General features: G+C 40.0%; 1 protein-coding gene and 1 long non-coding RNA gene across 4 annotated transcripts in view; one reads left to right on the top strand and one right to left on the bottom strand.

The window, feature by feature from the left end:
• DMD (dystrophin) overlaps positions 1-15,701 on the top strand; it is a 4,179,683-nt gene that overhangs the window by 4,072,753 nt on the left and 91,229 nt on the right. The window lies entirely within an intron of this gene.
• On the bottom strand, positions 8,830-11,027 carry LOC138670384 (uncharacterized). The gene is made up of 3 exons (XR_011319326.1): positions 10,418-11,027; positions 9,240-9,311; positions 8,830-9,161 (listed from the first exon to the last, which is right to left on the bottom strand). It is a non-coding gene; the product is annotated as an uncharacterized lncRNA (long non-coding RNA).

Genomic DNA, 15,701 nt, shown 5'->3' with positions numbered 1-15,701 from the left:
AGCTGCGCTCTAGCATTTTGTCCTCCTAGCCAAGCACCGCTCTTAGCTGAAGGGAATACCAGTTGTGTGCTCACAATATGCTAGAAAACAAATCTCTCTCAGCTTGGGAATATAATACAGACTCCATTTTTACCAGTGACCCAGGGCAAGCTATTTTATCTCACCGTGCCTCAGTTTACTAAAGTGTAATTGGGTGAGTAGTAATAACTGTAATAACAGCGTTGCTTTATCCGAAACCCTTCTCCCCATCAAATTTGCCACTTAGAGTAAATGTTTGCTTGCATATAAATATTTGTAAAGTGTTTCTATCATAGATTTCCAGCAGTAAAATACAGTTACGCCGATGAGGCTGCCTTAGTGAATACTACAATTTTCATGAATCAAAAAAATGCTTAACCATATCTCGAACAGACAACTGGCTATGAAGTTGAGTACCTAGCTCATGTTTGTAGACTACCTTAAATGGAATGTGATAGCAGTTTTTGCTATGTATTCTGACAGCATCATGAGGTAGGGACAGAGACCCTGATTCCAGCGATGTGTCAGTTACTTTACTGGGTGCAGCAGTTGTGATGGAGAGCTGCTAATCAGTGCTGGGGGCGCGGTTGGACTAGGATGTATGAGGGATCCTGTCCTTCTGATAAAACACTGATTTGTATTGAAAGAGAAAACCACAGCCCAGTGAGTGATAGCTCGCTGGAATCAGGGTCTCTTTCCCTACAACATTGTGCACTCACATTACATAGCATAGCCTTGTGACAGATTTTTTATTGAGAAACAAGAGTGGGGTACGTGCGTTGGGGCTTGTGGAAATTCTCGATACTGTCTGGATAACTATTAATCACATCTGTGATCATGACTTACTGTATTTGTTTTACTATCATGTATAGAAGTGCACTATTGCATATGCATTGTAAACAGATGGATTTAAGGTAACTAGATACAATATGTTAGTGCAAATCTGCACGACTTATTATAAACCTTGATTTGATATGGTACTATACCCCTACCAATTTATGTTCACTTATATATTTTGTACTTTTCCTGGTATACGTGTACTTCAATATGACTTACGGTAATATGTGCATTTAAATATTTCTAATAAAAATGATCGCTATTTTAAGGTTTCTTTTTTTTTTTTTTTTTTTTTTAAGTGTAGTACATTACTTGTAGGGTTATAGTTTAACTGTACGCATTCAATATCTTTGTTCTGTGAATTGATGATCTCATGTTTAACATGTTACAGCAAAATGGAGTGTACCGTAATATTCAAAATTCTTCATAAACTCTTATCGTACAGCAGTACAAAATGGGATATCAGATGACCGATATAATTAGAGCTTAGTTGTTAAAGGGAGCCAATAACCAACAAAATAGATACCGTAGATATAAAAAAAGCATACATTTACTTTAACCCCTTAATGACATGCAGCTTTTAGTTTATGCGCTTACTTTTTTTTCCTCCCCTTCCAATAATCCTAACTTTTTTCTTTTCACATAATGCTTATGTTTTTGGAAAACAATTGTAGTTTTGAACAGCACTATTTACTTTAATGGTTACAAAAATATTTTTTTCTGAGACCTATATATTTCCATCAATGGGCCTATTTGAAGGCTTGTTTATTGTGTGCTAAGTTGTAGTTTTAAAGGGTATCTGTTATTTTATGAAAGTTTTTATATGTTGTAGTTATGGATAGTGCTTCTGTAAATTCACTCACTCTTGTGTAAGACTTACTATAGAGCCTGTACACTGCTCATGCAGGAGGTGCACACTTTAGAACAGTGGTATGATCGATCTGTGGGGTTCTCAAGACCCAGGCCCCCACTGATCAGAAGCACTATGCATTGTCTATATTTAAAACTTTTATGTAATGACAGTTGCACTTCAAAGGTACAATATTGGATTACATATGATGATCTGATTTTTTTATTTTTTCTTTAATTGAATTTTTTTTTTTTTTAAGTGGAATGTGTGGTAATCAAAAAGCAATTTTGATGTTTGATTTTTCTTTGTGTTTTACGACATTTAGCGTACTGGCTATCCAATTTTATATTTTCATCAGACATTTACAATTGTGACAATACCAAATATGCTTATTTATTTTTTACATTCTGTTATTTTGAAATGGAGAGCAGAGAGATGATTCAAATATTGTTTATTTTGGTGTTTTGTTTTTTTTTTTACTTTTTTTTTCTGTCCCCATTGGGGATTTTAACCTTTACGTCAGTATTCTATGCTGATGACACACAGATCTACATCTCTAGACCAGATATGACCACCCTACTAACCAGAATCCCTCAATGTCTGTCCACTATTTCTTCCTTCTCCGCCAGATTTCTCAAACTTAACATGAACAAAACAATTTCCCCCATCTCACGTGACCCCCCAAGGAACCTATCCATTACAGTAAATGGCTGCCCACTCTCCCCAGTCCCACAAGCTCGCTGCCTCGGGATAATCCTTGACGCTGATCTCTCCTTCAAACCACATATCCAAGCCCTTTCCACTTCCTGCCGACTTCAACTCAAAAATATTTAACAAATCCGTTCATTCCTCAACCAAGAATCTGCAAAAACCCTAGTCCATGCCCTCATCTCTCGCCTTGACTACTGCAACCTCCTGCTCTGTGGCCTCCTCTCAAACACTCTCGCACCCCTCTAATCTATTCTAAACTCTGCTGCCCGACTAATCCACCTGTCCCCCCACTATTCCCCGGCCTCTCCCCACTGTCAATCCCTTCACTGGCTCCCCATTACCCAGAGACTTCAGTACAAAACCCTAACCATGACGTACAAAGCCATCCACAACCTGTCTCCTCCATACATCTGAGACCTCGTCTCCCGGTACTTTCCTGCACGCAACCTCCAATCCTCACAAGATCTCCTTCTCTACTCCCCTCTTATCTCCTCTTCCCACAATCGCATACAAGATTTCTCTCGCGTATCACCCCTACTCTGGAACTCTCTACCACAACACATCAGACTCTCGCCAACCATCGAAACCTTCAAAAAGAACCTGAAGACCCACCTCTTCCGACAAGCCTACAACCTGCCGTAACCACCGATTGACCAAACCGCTGCACGACCAGCTCTATCCTCACCTACTGTATTCTCACCCATCCCTTGTAGATTGTGAGCCTTCGCGGGCAGGGTCCTCTCTCCTCCTGTACCAGTTATGACTTGTATTGTTTAAGATTATTGTACTTGTTTTTATTATGTATACCCCTCACATGTAAAGTGCCATGGAATGAATGGCGCTATAACAATAAATAATAATAATAATATTTCGGTATATAGTCCTGATTCCTGTATATAGCCTAGCTAGTAGCGGTTGCCTACAGCATGTACCCAGCTATTATGAGAACCCATTGGCACACTGCATTCCCATTACATGGGGCTCCAGAACAGCAGATTTGTGCATCATTTGACCCTAAGCAGGTCACACAGTCTAGAGCACTTTTGCACTGAAGGTTTGGCTGCTAGCTCAGCTCCTTGCATTGATTTTTAGTGCGGAGTCAGCTGGTGCTGTGTGGTGCAGAACACCCTTCCTCTAAGTACTCCGAGCCCCTTATTTGAATATAAAAAAAAAAAACAAAATTAAAAAATTATCCAGAAAATTTTCAAGATAATAGGGTTCTTTTTGGCATGTTCTCAACGATAATGACCTATGCTTACTTTGAAATGGATTTTGGAGCTTACTGACTTCCTTTTAAAAAGGACCTGTCACTTGCTAAAAAAAAATGAGCAAAATACCTTAAAATAAGCCTTATGATCTCCAGTTTCTGCTGCTTTTCCCATTTTGCGATGTCTCTCTCCATTGCAGAAACATTCACATTTGTTTCCTTTAGAGAGCAATAGGTGAAGTGTTTACTTGTAGTTCAACTGTGTTTCTTCAAAGTTTTTTTTTCTCGGGGGCATTAACCGTTCAGTGTTAGATGCTGTCTATCATGACTGACCGGCCCAATGGCAGCTGAACTAGCAGACGCATACACTGCCGAGATGTGGCAGCATCTGGAAGGGTATTGTGAAACCTTATGCCCCAGAAAAGACTGAAGAAACAACCAGTTGTACTACAAGCTGAGATTTCACATATTGCACTCCAAGTTACCTATGCAGTGACGCAGCGCGAAACGAAAACATTTTTACAGAGTATTTTATTTTTTTTTAGGTTCATTTTAAAGGGACTCTGTCACCTGAATTTGGAGGGAACAATCTTCAGCCATAGGGGCGGGGTTTTCAGGTGTTTGATTCACCCTTTCCTTACCCGCTGGCTGCAATATTGGATTGAAGTTCATTCTCTGTCCTCCTTAGTACACGCCTGCACAAGGCAATTTGCCTTGCGCAGGCGTGTACTATGGAGGACAGAGAATGAACTTCAATCCAATATTGCAGCCAGCATGCAGGTGACAGAGTCCCTTTAAGGCATAAAAATCTGTGCAGGGGTCAAATAAAATACATATAAATTGTAAAAATGCGGCAACCTTTTTGCTTTCACTTTGGTGGTGTTGCACAGCGAATAGTTTAACTTTTGAAGGTAAAGTTGAATGTTTAAAATAGAGTGCACAATGAAAACAAAAATTGGCTTCAAAAATGTTGTTTTAAAAAATCAAAGCATAGGAAGGGCAAAAATGTCTAAAAATGACTAACAAGTGGAACCATATAGGTAAGGTAAATCTGTTTGAAAAGAATAATTTGCCCTGAAATTCCTCTCCTCTCCCCCTGTAGTGGAGCTGTCACTGGACATTACGTAGTTTTCCTTTGTTCTCATTGATGGAGACAATGTTTTCTATTAGTAAACCATCCTGGGCTGTTTCAATTTCCCATTAGGGAAGAACATTACAAGCACATCAGTTTGTGAACCGACCCTATACTCTGTAGCCGGTCTCCAGTTTTCCTCTAGGCTCCAGTGAAAGAGATTGCAGTATGAGACTTCATTAAATGTGGCCTTCTCATTGTACATTGTCACTTGTAATATAGATTGCATGTTTACTACTGACATCCATTCCCAGATACAGAAATATGCTGTCAGCTTTCCCAATGAAGCTTTTCCTAATGTCCCTGCCATGGAATGATCTCTCCTAACCCCTTTATTTTAATTTAGCAATTGTTGTGGCATATTCCTTCTTCTTGCCTTAAGGGAAATCCGTAAAATAACAAAAGTTTTTGCATGGGAAATGGTCTTATTTCCAAATCATCGTATTCCTTTTTTTTTCTCCTGGAATTTACATTTATATAGTTTTTTCAAATTGATAAAGGGAATGTCATAAAATTTATTTTTTCTGTTAATCCATTCACGACCAGATGTATTCTCGTTTTTGCAGTTTCGTTTTTTGCTCTCCTTCTTCCCAGAGCCATAACTTTTTATTTTTCAGTCAATATGGCCATATGAGGACCTGAGGACTTGTTTTTTTGCGGGACAGGTTGTAATTTTTGAAGGACACCATTAGTTTTTACATATCTTGTAGTGGAAAACGGGAAAAATAATCCAAGTGCGGTGAAATTGCAAAAAAAAGTGCAATTCTACAATTTTTTTTAAAAAATTAACATGTTCACTAAATGCTAAAACTGACCTGCCATTATGATTCTACAGGTCACTGCGAGTTTATAGACACCACACATGTCTAGGTTGTTTTATTTAAGTGGTGAAAAAAATCCGAAGTCTGTTAAAAAGGCACCATTTTCAGAGACCGGTAGCGTCTCCATTTTTAGTGATCTGGGACTGTGTGAGAGCTTATTTTTGCTTGCTGAGATAACTTTTTTATTGGTACCATTTTGGTGTAGATACGATCTTATGATCACCCATTATTAATGTAATTCTGACATTTTTAATTTTTTTCTCGTTACACCGTTCGGATTACTTAGTTTTCTATTGATAGATCCGGACACTTCTAAACTCGGCAATACCAAATATATGTATATTTGATTTTTTTTTTTTATTTTGAACAGGGAGAAAGAGGGTGATTTGAACTTTTTATATTTATTTTATTGTAATATTTTTAAAAACATTTTTTCTTACTTTTTGAATGCTTCAATGGTCTCCATAGGAGACTAGTAACTGCAGTATTTTGATCTCCTCTGCTATACACAGGTGATGATCAGATCGCCTGTGTGTAGCAGAAGTGCTCACCTGCTATGAGTGCCGAGCACCGGCGGCACTCATAGCAATCCAGCCATGACAACCATGGAGGTCTGCTGGAGACCTCTGGTTGCTATGCTGACCCATCGGTGACCCGCAATCATGTGACGAGGTCACTGATGGGCGGGATTTACGATGTGCTTCCGGAAAGCGTGAGTTAAGGGCAGCTGTCAGAAATTGACTTTGGCATTTAACTGGTATATGTATGCTGACATGTGCCTGGAAAGGTGTGGGCTCAGTGCCAGAGCCCGCACCAAACGGGGAGTCAGACATCGATGTACTATTATGCCTGATGTTGCAAAGGGGTTAAATTTCCTTTTTCATTATTTTTGGTCATTGATTTTTCAATTTTCCATATCAAATTTTTTTTGAAACCACAAATATTGCAATTTTCACACTGGCCAATAGGCCTTACATAAGACTTATGTTTCTTGTTCTGTATATATGACTTTCCAGCAGTCTCATTATCATCATAGACTGTTTAGAATCCTTTACAGATAAATGTCAGTTAATTGCTACTAATATCCATAGTAACAACAGGAAGTAGAAGTTTAATTTTAGGCCTAGTGGCTAGTGTGGAAATTGCAAGATTTTTTTTTTCAATTGTTTGTTTTCATTTTTGCATTAATGATGATTAGTGCCAATGACCCTCACACTTGCCGAGATGTTCATGATCTGCATTTGTATATTTTGGCTATACTTTATCCCTTGTCCTAGCTTGGAAAGCTTGGCGCACACTTCTTAATGAGTCTATTGCATTATAAAAGTGGCGTTCCCTTCCATGCATCTTACTCCCATCTGGGACTGCAGTAACATTTCCGGTGTAAGGTATAGCGTTACTCTCATTAATTAGATGCACTGTGGCGCCCCACAACCGTTCCTCCCCCTCTTGCCCCAGGTGAGCCCGTTTGGGTGGAGGTGGGCAAAATTGGTGTGAAAAAATTTAGTAACCTCAAGTTGCACAAAAAGTGTAATATTTAACAGTGTTTTACACCAGATTTCTGGCGAGAACATTTTAATGAATTGGCGTCAGAGTATTTTATATCATGAAATCTATTTTATATGACTCAAATTGGATACTTTTATGACATTCATTGGTTCATTTTAGCCGATGTACATAGTATACAACCTAAAGCATGACTTAGAAAAACAAACTTTGGCATAGGAGGCAGTAATTTGGACCGGAATTGGGAAATATGCTGTTAAATGTCTTCATTGTGTCTGTGTCCTGCAGATTTGCAGCAGTTGTCATGCAGCTCAGTTGAAGCAATATAGTGTAAGAATTGGAAAAAAATACACACTTTTAGTAGAAGTTCCCTTTGGGTCTTACTAGATAATACGAGAGATTACAGAAAATCACTTACCAGTTTTCATAACATGTTTCATGCTGCGTTTGGACATCTAGCTCATGATGAGATTGCCAAATCTGTCTTCAACGCTCTCATCGTTGTTCTGTAGCCTGACTAGTTCAAGTCAAGTGGATTTTTGTGCATGTTCTAATGCTAAATGCTCCCCTTACAGAGTTTGATTTCTGTGTAATAAAATTCCAGGTCAAGAAAAGGTTGCAGTGAGTTTCGTATTCTACTCTTGAATGTAAAGGGATTTTCCTATTTGGATTATCGATTTTCTTCTCTTTATTCTTATAAACAGAAGAAAGGAAAAACTGCCCATAAAGATGAAAGCCTGACAGCTATTTCTTATTGGCAAAGTAGTGGCAATAAGAAAACACAAATGTGGAACCACTGGCGGCCAGCTGAAGACTGCTAGTAGACATCGATGGGTGACCATGGCATACCCTGAATTCTGAATGGCTGGAGATGCTGTTATCGTGCCCATATGCACTAGTGGAACATCTGGTATAATATTTTATAATATATATGCACAGCTTCTTAAAGGGGATGTCCACGCTTGGGATTCAAGCCTGCAATCACTGTATGTGACGGCAAACCTGTGAATCCTCACAGCACACAGTGTACACTGTCATGATTGGCACATGACCACAAGTACACAATTTGCATACATGTGGTCACATGCTGACTAGACGTGTGCAGCCTCGCTCACCTAGTGAGCCTGGACAACACCTTTAACACTTGATATCAATCGCGGTCTGACCTCTGTGACACTGATTTATTTGCTTTGCATTCAGAGATTTGCTATGGACATCTTGTAGGCATCACACTTTCAAATGGAGATATCAAGTATTTATTTCAAGAAATTTATCATTTGTATGAAAGCGGACCTGCTAGCAAAGAGTAACTAGTATCTAGAGCGGAGGAGCACAACCTGAGGGCCATGTGTCCCGCTATGCTAATCTGTGTGGCCCCCAACCAACTGTTCACAGTCAGGTTTTTCTGTGTCTAGTTTTGGGCAAACAACCGCACTCAGACAATATTTTGCATCAGAGATGTGAAGTATTTATTAAGGTAACACCACAGTGGTCAACAGATTTCTGAGGAGGAACGTTTCGACCTGAAAGGTCTTTCTCAAACCTCACTGAAAAAACATGAAATATACTACATTAGAGATGGTGAAAATCAAAACATCCAGACAAAATACAGCAAAATCAAGATAGTAGAACATAATAGGAGGTAAAAACACAGTGGACGCAATGAACAAAATAAGGGGGGGGGGCGGCGGGGGGCAGAATATGCATAGTATGATACACATGTAAAAAGTAACTGTGTTGCCAGAGATCTATAGAAATGCTGTATACGTCTAAAGAACAAAAATAAAGTACAGTAAATAACCATATTCTGTGAGAAAAATATATACATATGTACAAATCTTAAAAATAAACCATGAACGAGGCCCAGAGGAGTATACATGTAGTATGAATATTGAATCAGCGTTCAGGCAGGCAGATAAACGGATGGCGGCAGGCTTCATAGACTACTGTAAACATACAGATATATATAAATACATAGCTTTTTGAAAACAATGGGTAGAGCAAAACTGACCTTAGTGAATAGTAATGGAGGAAAGAGGAGGAGGACGAAACTTGTCCGGTAAATGGAGACAGAGGCTCCTATAGAGAGTAACAGAGAGTGAGACAAAGCACACATACTATGGAGGAGGCCAGAGACCGAACCTAATAGACACATACCACAAATGGTCCAGGAGACAGGGGAACGGAGGTCCGGAACGGCACGGACAGGGCACAGAGTCCCTAAAAGCACTGTGGATAAGAGACCAGGAGTGAGGATGCTGATCATGTGGAAGTAAAGCAGGGAGTGAGCCAGAGGGAGAAAAATACCTGTGGGTCCTGTAAGTAAGAAGGAGGCGGTAGTGTCTGGCATAGTGGACGGTCAGGGGAGAAATACCCAGGAGACAGGAAGTGTGGTGTGAAGAAGAGGCTAGGAACGCACGCTGAGGGGCTGGGACAGGCGTGCCCGGAAAGGAACGAGGGAGAGGCCCGGCACGCAGGCTGGAGCGCAGAAGACAGAGCGCACGCGTAGGAAGAAGGAAGGAGGAGGCGTCATTAATGAAGGGCCGGCAGAGGGCGAGCAGCGGCGCATAGAGGGCAAAGCGCTATGTCGGCGCGTGCGTAGAGTAACACAATGGGGGCGTGTCAGCACTAGAAGCTCTGTGTAGAAGGGGAGGGGAGGGGAAGGGGATAGGAAAAGGCCGGTGTATCAAGCAGAGGGAAAGAGAGTGAGAGTAAGAGTAAGGATGACGGTTAGATGCCAGAGGAAAATTGTATGAATGGATTGTAATATACAAGGATGGAAAAATGAGGAAAAAGAAAAGAAGGAGATAAGTAAAGAATAAAGGAATAAAGTAAAGAATGACAAAAAATATGAAAATGATGAAAACAAAAAAAAAAAACAAAAAAAAGGGGGGGTCCAGATGTGGAAGAGAAGAGATATGGAAGAGAGAACAATATGAAAATTGGATAAGAATGGAGAAAAATAAAATAGAGATAAATATAAAAAAATATATAAAGAAAACGGAAGATAAAAATAATGAAAAAATGAAGAAAAAATATATGATGAAAAAAGTGAAAAAATGAAAAGAGAAATAAAAAATGAAAAATGAAAAAAATGAAAAAATGAAAAAAATGAAAAAAATAATAAAATAAAGAAGAGAAAAAAGCAATAAAATGAAAAATAAGAGAAAAAAGCAATAAAATGAAAAATAAAAAATAATGAGAAGAAAAAAAGGAATATAAAAATGAAAAATAAAAAATAAAAATAAAGAAGAAAATAAAAATAAAAATTGTAATAAAACCAAAACAAAAACAAAAATGAACAAAAACGGGAGGGGGGTCAGGCGAGTACTTACCCCAAATGGAAGAAACAGTATATGGAAATCAGACCGCCTGAAAGTAGGAGAAAGGTTAGTGATCATGGAACAAAATGAGAGGTCAGCATGCTCTACAAACATAAAATGGCACATATGATATTAAATACAGTATCATTGATCATCAATTTGTAGGTATATGTAGCAGCATTGAAGTTCTACAAGTATTGACATAGCGACAATGTAGTTCAAGAGGACCCAGAGCAAGCAGGACAGCACGTGGTCCCATGACGAACAGGTATCGGACTCAATTAAATCAGATCAAGTTCCCTATTCAAACCCCTGGGTGTGAGGGTTTGTAAAGTATAAATCCAATAGGACTCCCGTTGCCTAAGCAGTTTAGTGTGATCACCACCCCTCCTAGGGCGATCCACCTGTTCTAAAACCTGGAAGCGAAGCTGAGAGACTGAGTGGTTGGCGGACACAAAATGATGGGGAAGAGGGAGCCATGTTTTTTTACATCTTATGGTAGATTTGTGGCTAGAGATGCGGTCACGGATGTGTTGTGTGGTCTCTCCGACATAAAGTAGCCCACAGGGGCATTTGATAACGTAAACTACGTTATTGGATTCACAAGTGAAGAATCCCTTGATTTGGTATTGTCTACCCGAGTGTGGATGAGTGATGGTGCTGGACTTAATGACGTTAGAGCAGCATGCACAGGCCAAACATGGGAACGTGCCACGTTTTGCAGTACCTAAAAAGGTTTGTTTGGGTATTCTAGAAGAACTGCCCATGTCTGCCTTAACGACTCGATCTCTGATGTTGGTAGGTCTCCGTTTACACATGAGAGGAGGTGTCGTGAAAGCCTCGATCTGTGGATATGAACGTCTCAGGAGGGGCCAATGTTTGCGGATAATATTATAGACTATAGGCATGACAGGGTGGTGAGTGTGAATGAAGGGAACGCGTTCTGGTTTTGTAGAGGCACTAGGGCGTGGGGATGGATTTAAGGCCAACACTTTTTCTCTGTCCAGTAGATTCCTAGGGTAATGCCGTACTTCAAATTTACGGGACATGTCATCGAGACGAGCGGGTAGTAGTCCGGGGTCTGAAACTATACGAGCCACGCGTTTGAATTGTGACCGAGGTAGGCTTTGTTTGGTAGAGGTGGGATGACAGCTATGATAATGAAGAAGACTGTTGGAATCAGTAGGTTTAACAAATAGGTCGGTGTTGAGAGTCCCATTGGGACCCCTACTGACCAGCGTATCCAAAAATGAAATTTGGGTATTATCGTGGTTTAATGTAAACTGAAGTTCATCTCGAATGGTGTTCAGGTAGTTGGTGAACGTATCCAAAGACTCTAGGGGCCCTGTCCATAGACAAAAAACGTCATCTATGTAGCGAAGCCAACATAGGTTGTAAGATTGGAACAGAGGATTGGGGTATACATAATTGCGCTCAAAGGAATCCATGTAGCTATTGGCGTAGGCTGGGGCTACGTTTGCACCCATGGCGGTGCCTTGGGTCTGTAGGTAATATTGATCACCAAAAAGAAAGAAATTGTTATGTAAAATTAAAGAAAGTAAATCAAGGCACAGGTTTTTGGAATGATGTGTGAGGGTTGATTGTTCGAGGAGTTCACCCGCCGCTTGTATGCCCAAATCATGTCTAATAGATGTATAGAGACTTTTGACGTCAAATGTAGCAAGGATGCATTCTAGTGGAACTGTGGGGAGTGCCCTAAGGGTCTGGAGAAAATGACCTGTGTCAAGTATGTAGGACTTCATGTTCTTTGTCAATGGGGTAAAGATTTTTTCTAAGTAAACTGAAATAGGGGCCAGGATGGAATCTGTGGATGCGACTATAGGTCGCCCTGGTGGATTATTGAGGGATTTATGTATTTTAGGTAAGGTATAGATGACCGGGGTCACAGGATGTGGATTGGTGAGAAAAGTAGCTGTCTTAGAATCAATTGTGTTGAGGGATTGGTATTTTTGGAGAATAGTACTAATTTGGAGTCTGATGTTGGGGGTTGGGTCCGAGTGAATCTTTTTGTAGGTGGTCGTATCAGACAGTTGTCTCAGAATTTCAGCTGAGTAGTCGGCTGTGTTCTGTATGACAATTGATCCGCCCTTATCAGCAGGTTTAATTGTAATATTTTTGTTAGTTTTGAGTGATTCGATAGCTTGTCTGTCAACCGCGGATATATTGCTGTGGGTAGGAAAATTACCTAGGCGATGTTGTTCTAGCATGATATCAATGTCCCTCTGAATCAGACTAATGTAGGCCTCAGTTGCATGGTAGTTGTGTGGGGGATTGAAGCTGCTGGATGTGCGTAAACCTAATCTTATTATGCTCAGTTCAGGGATAGGATTCTCCACGGTTGCGGGGATCCTATTCCTTGGCGTGTCATTCTGTAGTCCAAAGTGAGTCTTGAGGCGGAGGTTGCGATAGAAGTGTTGAAGGTCCTGGGACAGTTTTCTGTGTCTAGTGGCTGTTCGTATACATTTTCCATGGAAGACGGTAGAAAAGTAGCACCAAATAAGCAGAAACAGGGATGTGTAAGTACCAATAACGCAATATGTGACCATCACTGAGACCCCATGTACTAGCGGAATAGGCGCTTTTCACTCTTTTGGAGGCTTATTAAGTATAAGTTATTGAGTGGTAGCCATACATTTTTTTTATTTTCATTATAGTTTTATGGGGACTGTGGAATACTCAGCTCTTTCTGCAAGTCGTATTAAAGGGAACCTGTCACCTGAATTTGGCGGGACTGGTTTTGGGTCATATGGGCGGAGTTTTCAGGTGTTTGATTCACCCTTTCCTTACCTGCTGGCTGCATGCTGGCTGCAATATTGGATTGAAGTTCATTCTCTGTCCTCCATAGTACACGCCTGCACAAGGCAAGATTGTTTTGCGCAGGCGTGTACTATGGAGGACAGGAATGAACTTCAATCCAATATTGCAGCCGGCATGCAGCCAGCGGGTAAGGAAAGGGTGAATCAAACACCTGAAAACTCCGCCCATATGACCCAAAACCAGTCCCGCCAAATTCAGGTGACAGAGTCCCTTTAACTACTATGGAGTCTGCCATATGCAATATAGTCTATCCTTTTTTTTTTTTTGGATTGTGAACAGGAGATATGATGACCATCATTTTCCTTGCAGGTGGCATTGAGGTGGCACAATTACCTATCGGATATTTATGATGCATACTTTCGACTTGCGATTAATGTGTAAGACTCGAATACCACTTATGTTTAATTGTGTCCTTTGATATCGGTGCTCCCGTCTAGAAGATGCCCATATAATGCCCATGTAAATGTTGACCTTTCATAGATTCAAATTAAGGCTTATTTTACACTTGCCGTGATTTTGCAGCCCCAATAGATTTCTATGGGGCCACAAAAACGGGCCGCAATAATTCCACGGCTTGCCGTATGGCCGTGAGGGCCGTATTTATGGGCATGAAAAAAGATTGCGCCTGCTCAATCTTTTTCATGGCTTACGGATACGGCCCCCATTGTAAATCAATGGGGATGCAAAAACAACGAAAGGTTGTTTTTGATGACCGCCGGTTTTTTCCCAATACTTTTGCAATAGTATTGGGAACCTGAAAAGCGGCGATCCGCAAGTTTTTTTGCGGTCTGTTATTGCGGCAGACTGTGAAAATTGCAGTGATAAGGCCCGCAATGACGGGCCGCAAAAATCCTGCTAAGTGCAAAAGAAGCCTAAGGACCCTTTGCTACTGTACCGGAATAGTGTTTTACATTTGGGATTAATATACAATCATGCAACAAGCACCCTTTAATCCACATGAGATCAGAGTAGGACATGCTTGAAGTTTCATCGATAAAAAAAAAATTGGACAGCACTCAGACATTTCACTTGGCTGTGTAAATTCACACTAAGGCCATGGTCACACATTCAGTGTTTGGTCAGTTTTTTTTACATCAGTATTTGTTCCACTCCTGGTTTTGGTGTACAATCAGAGGAAAAATATAATAAAAAAAAGTCACTCCTGGTTTTGGCATACAAATACTGATGTAAAATACTGAGCACATAATCAATATGTGCACATGGGCTTAGACCTATACTTCCTGTCCTTTCAGGAAGACTTTTCACCAGGCTCATTATCATCACAGGAATGATATTACAGGATCCTCCATTCACAATAAGTGATGTAACTCCTCTCACCCCATATCCCCTTCACTTCTAAATCAATACAAACATCTAATACAAAAAAGTCAACAATTAAAACAAAATCATTTATTGTAGAAACCGGATTTAAATAGCCGGTGTTTTCTTGGTGACACATTCCCTTTAAAGGTCCAATGCTTATTTTCTAAAACTTATATAATTATAATTAGTATTAGTAAATATTACTAATGAGGTGGCAGCATTGTAGTAGCTTCGCTATAGCTTACTGTAAATGTAGTGTAGGCAAACCACTGATAAATGGGTACGGTATTGTCATGATCAGGGCATTCCTGCTGACATGGCACAAACGCTGTGTAATTTACAGGCAGATAAATCCAGCTTAGTTGTAATCTCGCCCCAGTCAAACATCTGGAGTAAACATTGGATTGTCATGAATGTAGGAAGCATCAAGATCAAGCTCGGTAAATTGCAACTTGTTCAAGATGTGTGTCCCGCAGTTATTATCGAAGAAGCTACTTATTCTGATTACTTAGAACCGTCCTTGTCGGGAACCTTCATCTGCTGGAAATCATCATAGTGATCTGCTGCAAGCCAACTCCCTGACTGGTCATTTCCATGGGTGTTGTTGTTTGGGTCACAAGTGCTATACAAAGACTGGGAAGATCCGTAGATTAAGATTGTATTTGTTACCACTGTTCAATCCTGCCCCCAGTCTACTTTTCTTTTACGTTTGCATTGTTCCGTAAAGGATATTGTAAAGTTAATTGGCACGTTCTAGTACGTTCAGTAACTAAATCCAGTATTTTAACATGAAATGAAGTCGTACGTGTGTAGAACTGTCTGTTTTTTTTTTTTTGTTTTGTTTTGGGTTTTTTTACCATGCTGCCCCATCACGTTTGTGCTTTCTTATTGGCACTGTCGTTCTTTTTCTATGAAATACTCCTTGCTGACTAAAGGAACAATACGATGGAAAGAAACTGTCAGGCATTGATTTTTATGTGCATTTTTTTCCTTAAGTCTATTTATAAGGATAAATAATGAAAACCGGAAAACAGCCTCTTTATTTTCCTTTAGGGAATATAGGACAATCCGGAACATGCTGATTGCAGTATTGTATAGCGCAGCGGAATGAGAAAAGCTCCTGTTTGTTTGTTTG

Source organism: Ranitomeya imitator, chromosome 3 (assembly GCF_032444005.1).
Source record: "Ranitomeya imitator isolate aRanImi1 chromosome 3, aRanImi1.pri, whole genome shotgun sequence".
NCBI classification, from domain to species: domain Eukaryota; kingdom Metazoa; phylum Chordata; class Amphibia; order Anura; family Dendrobatidae; genus Ranitomeya; species Ranitomeya imitator.
The sequence above is the reverse complement of the archived record's forward strand: the minus strand, read 5'-3'. Positions and strand labels throughout refer to the sequence as shown.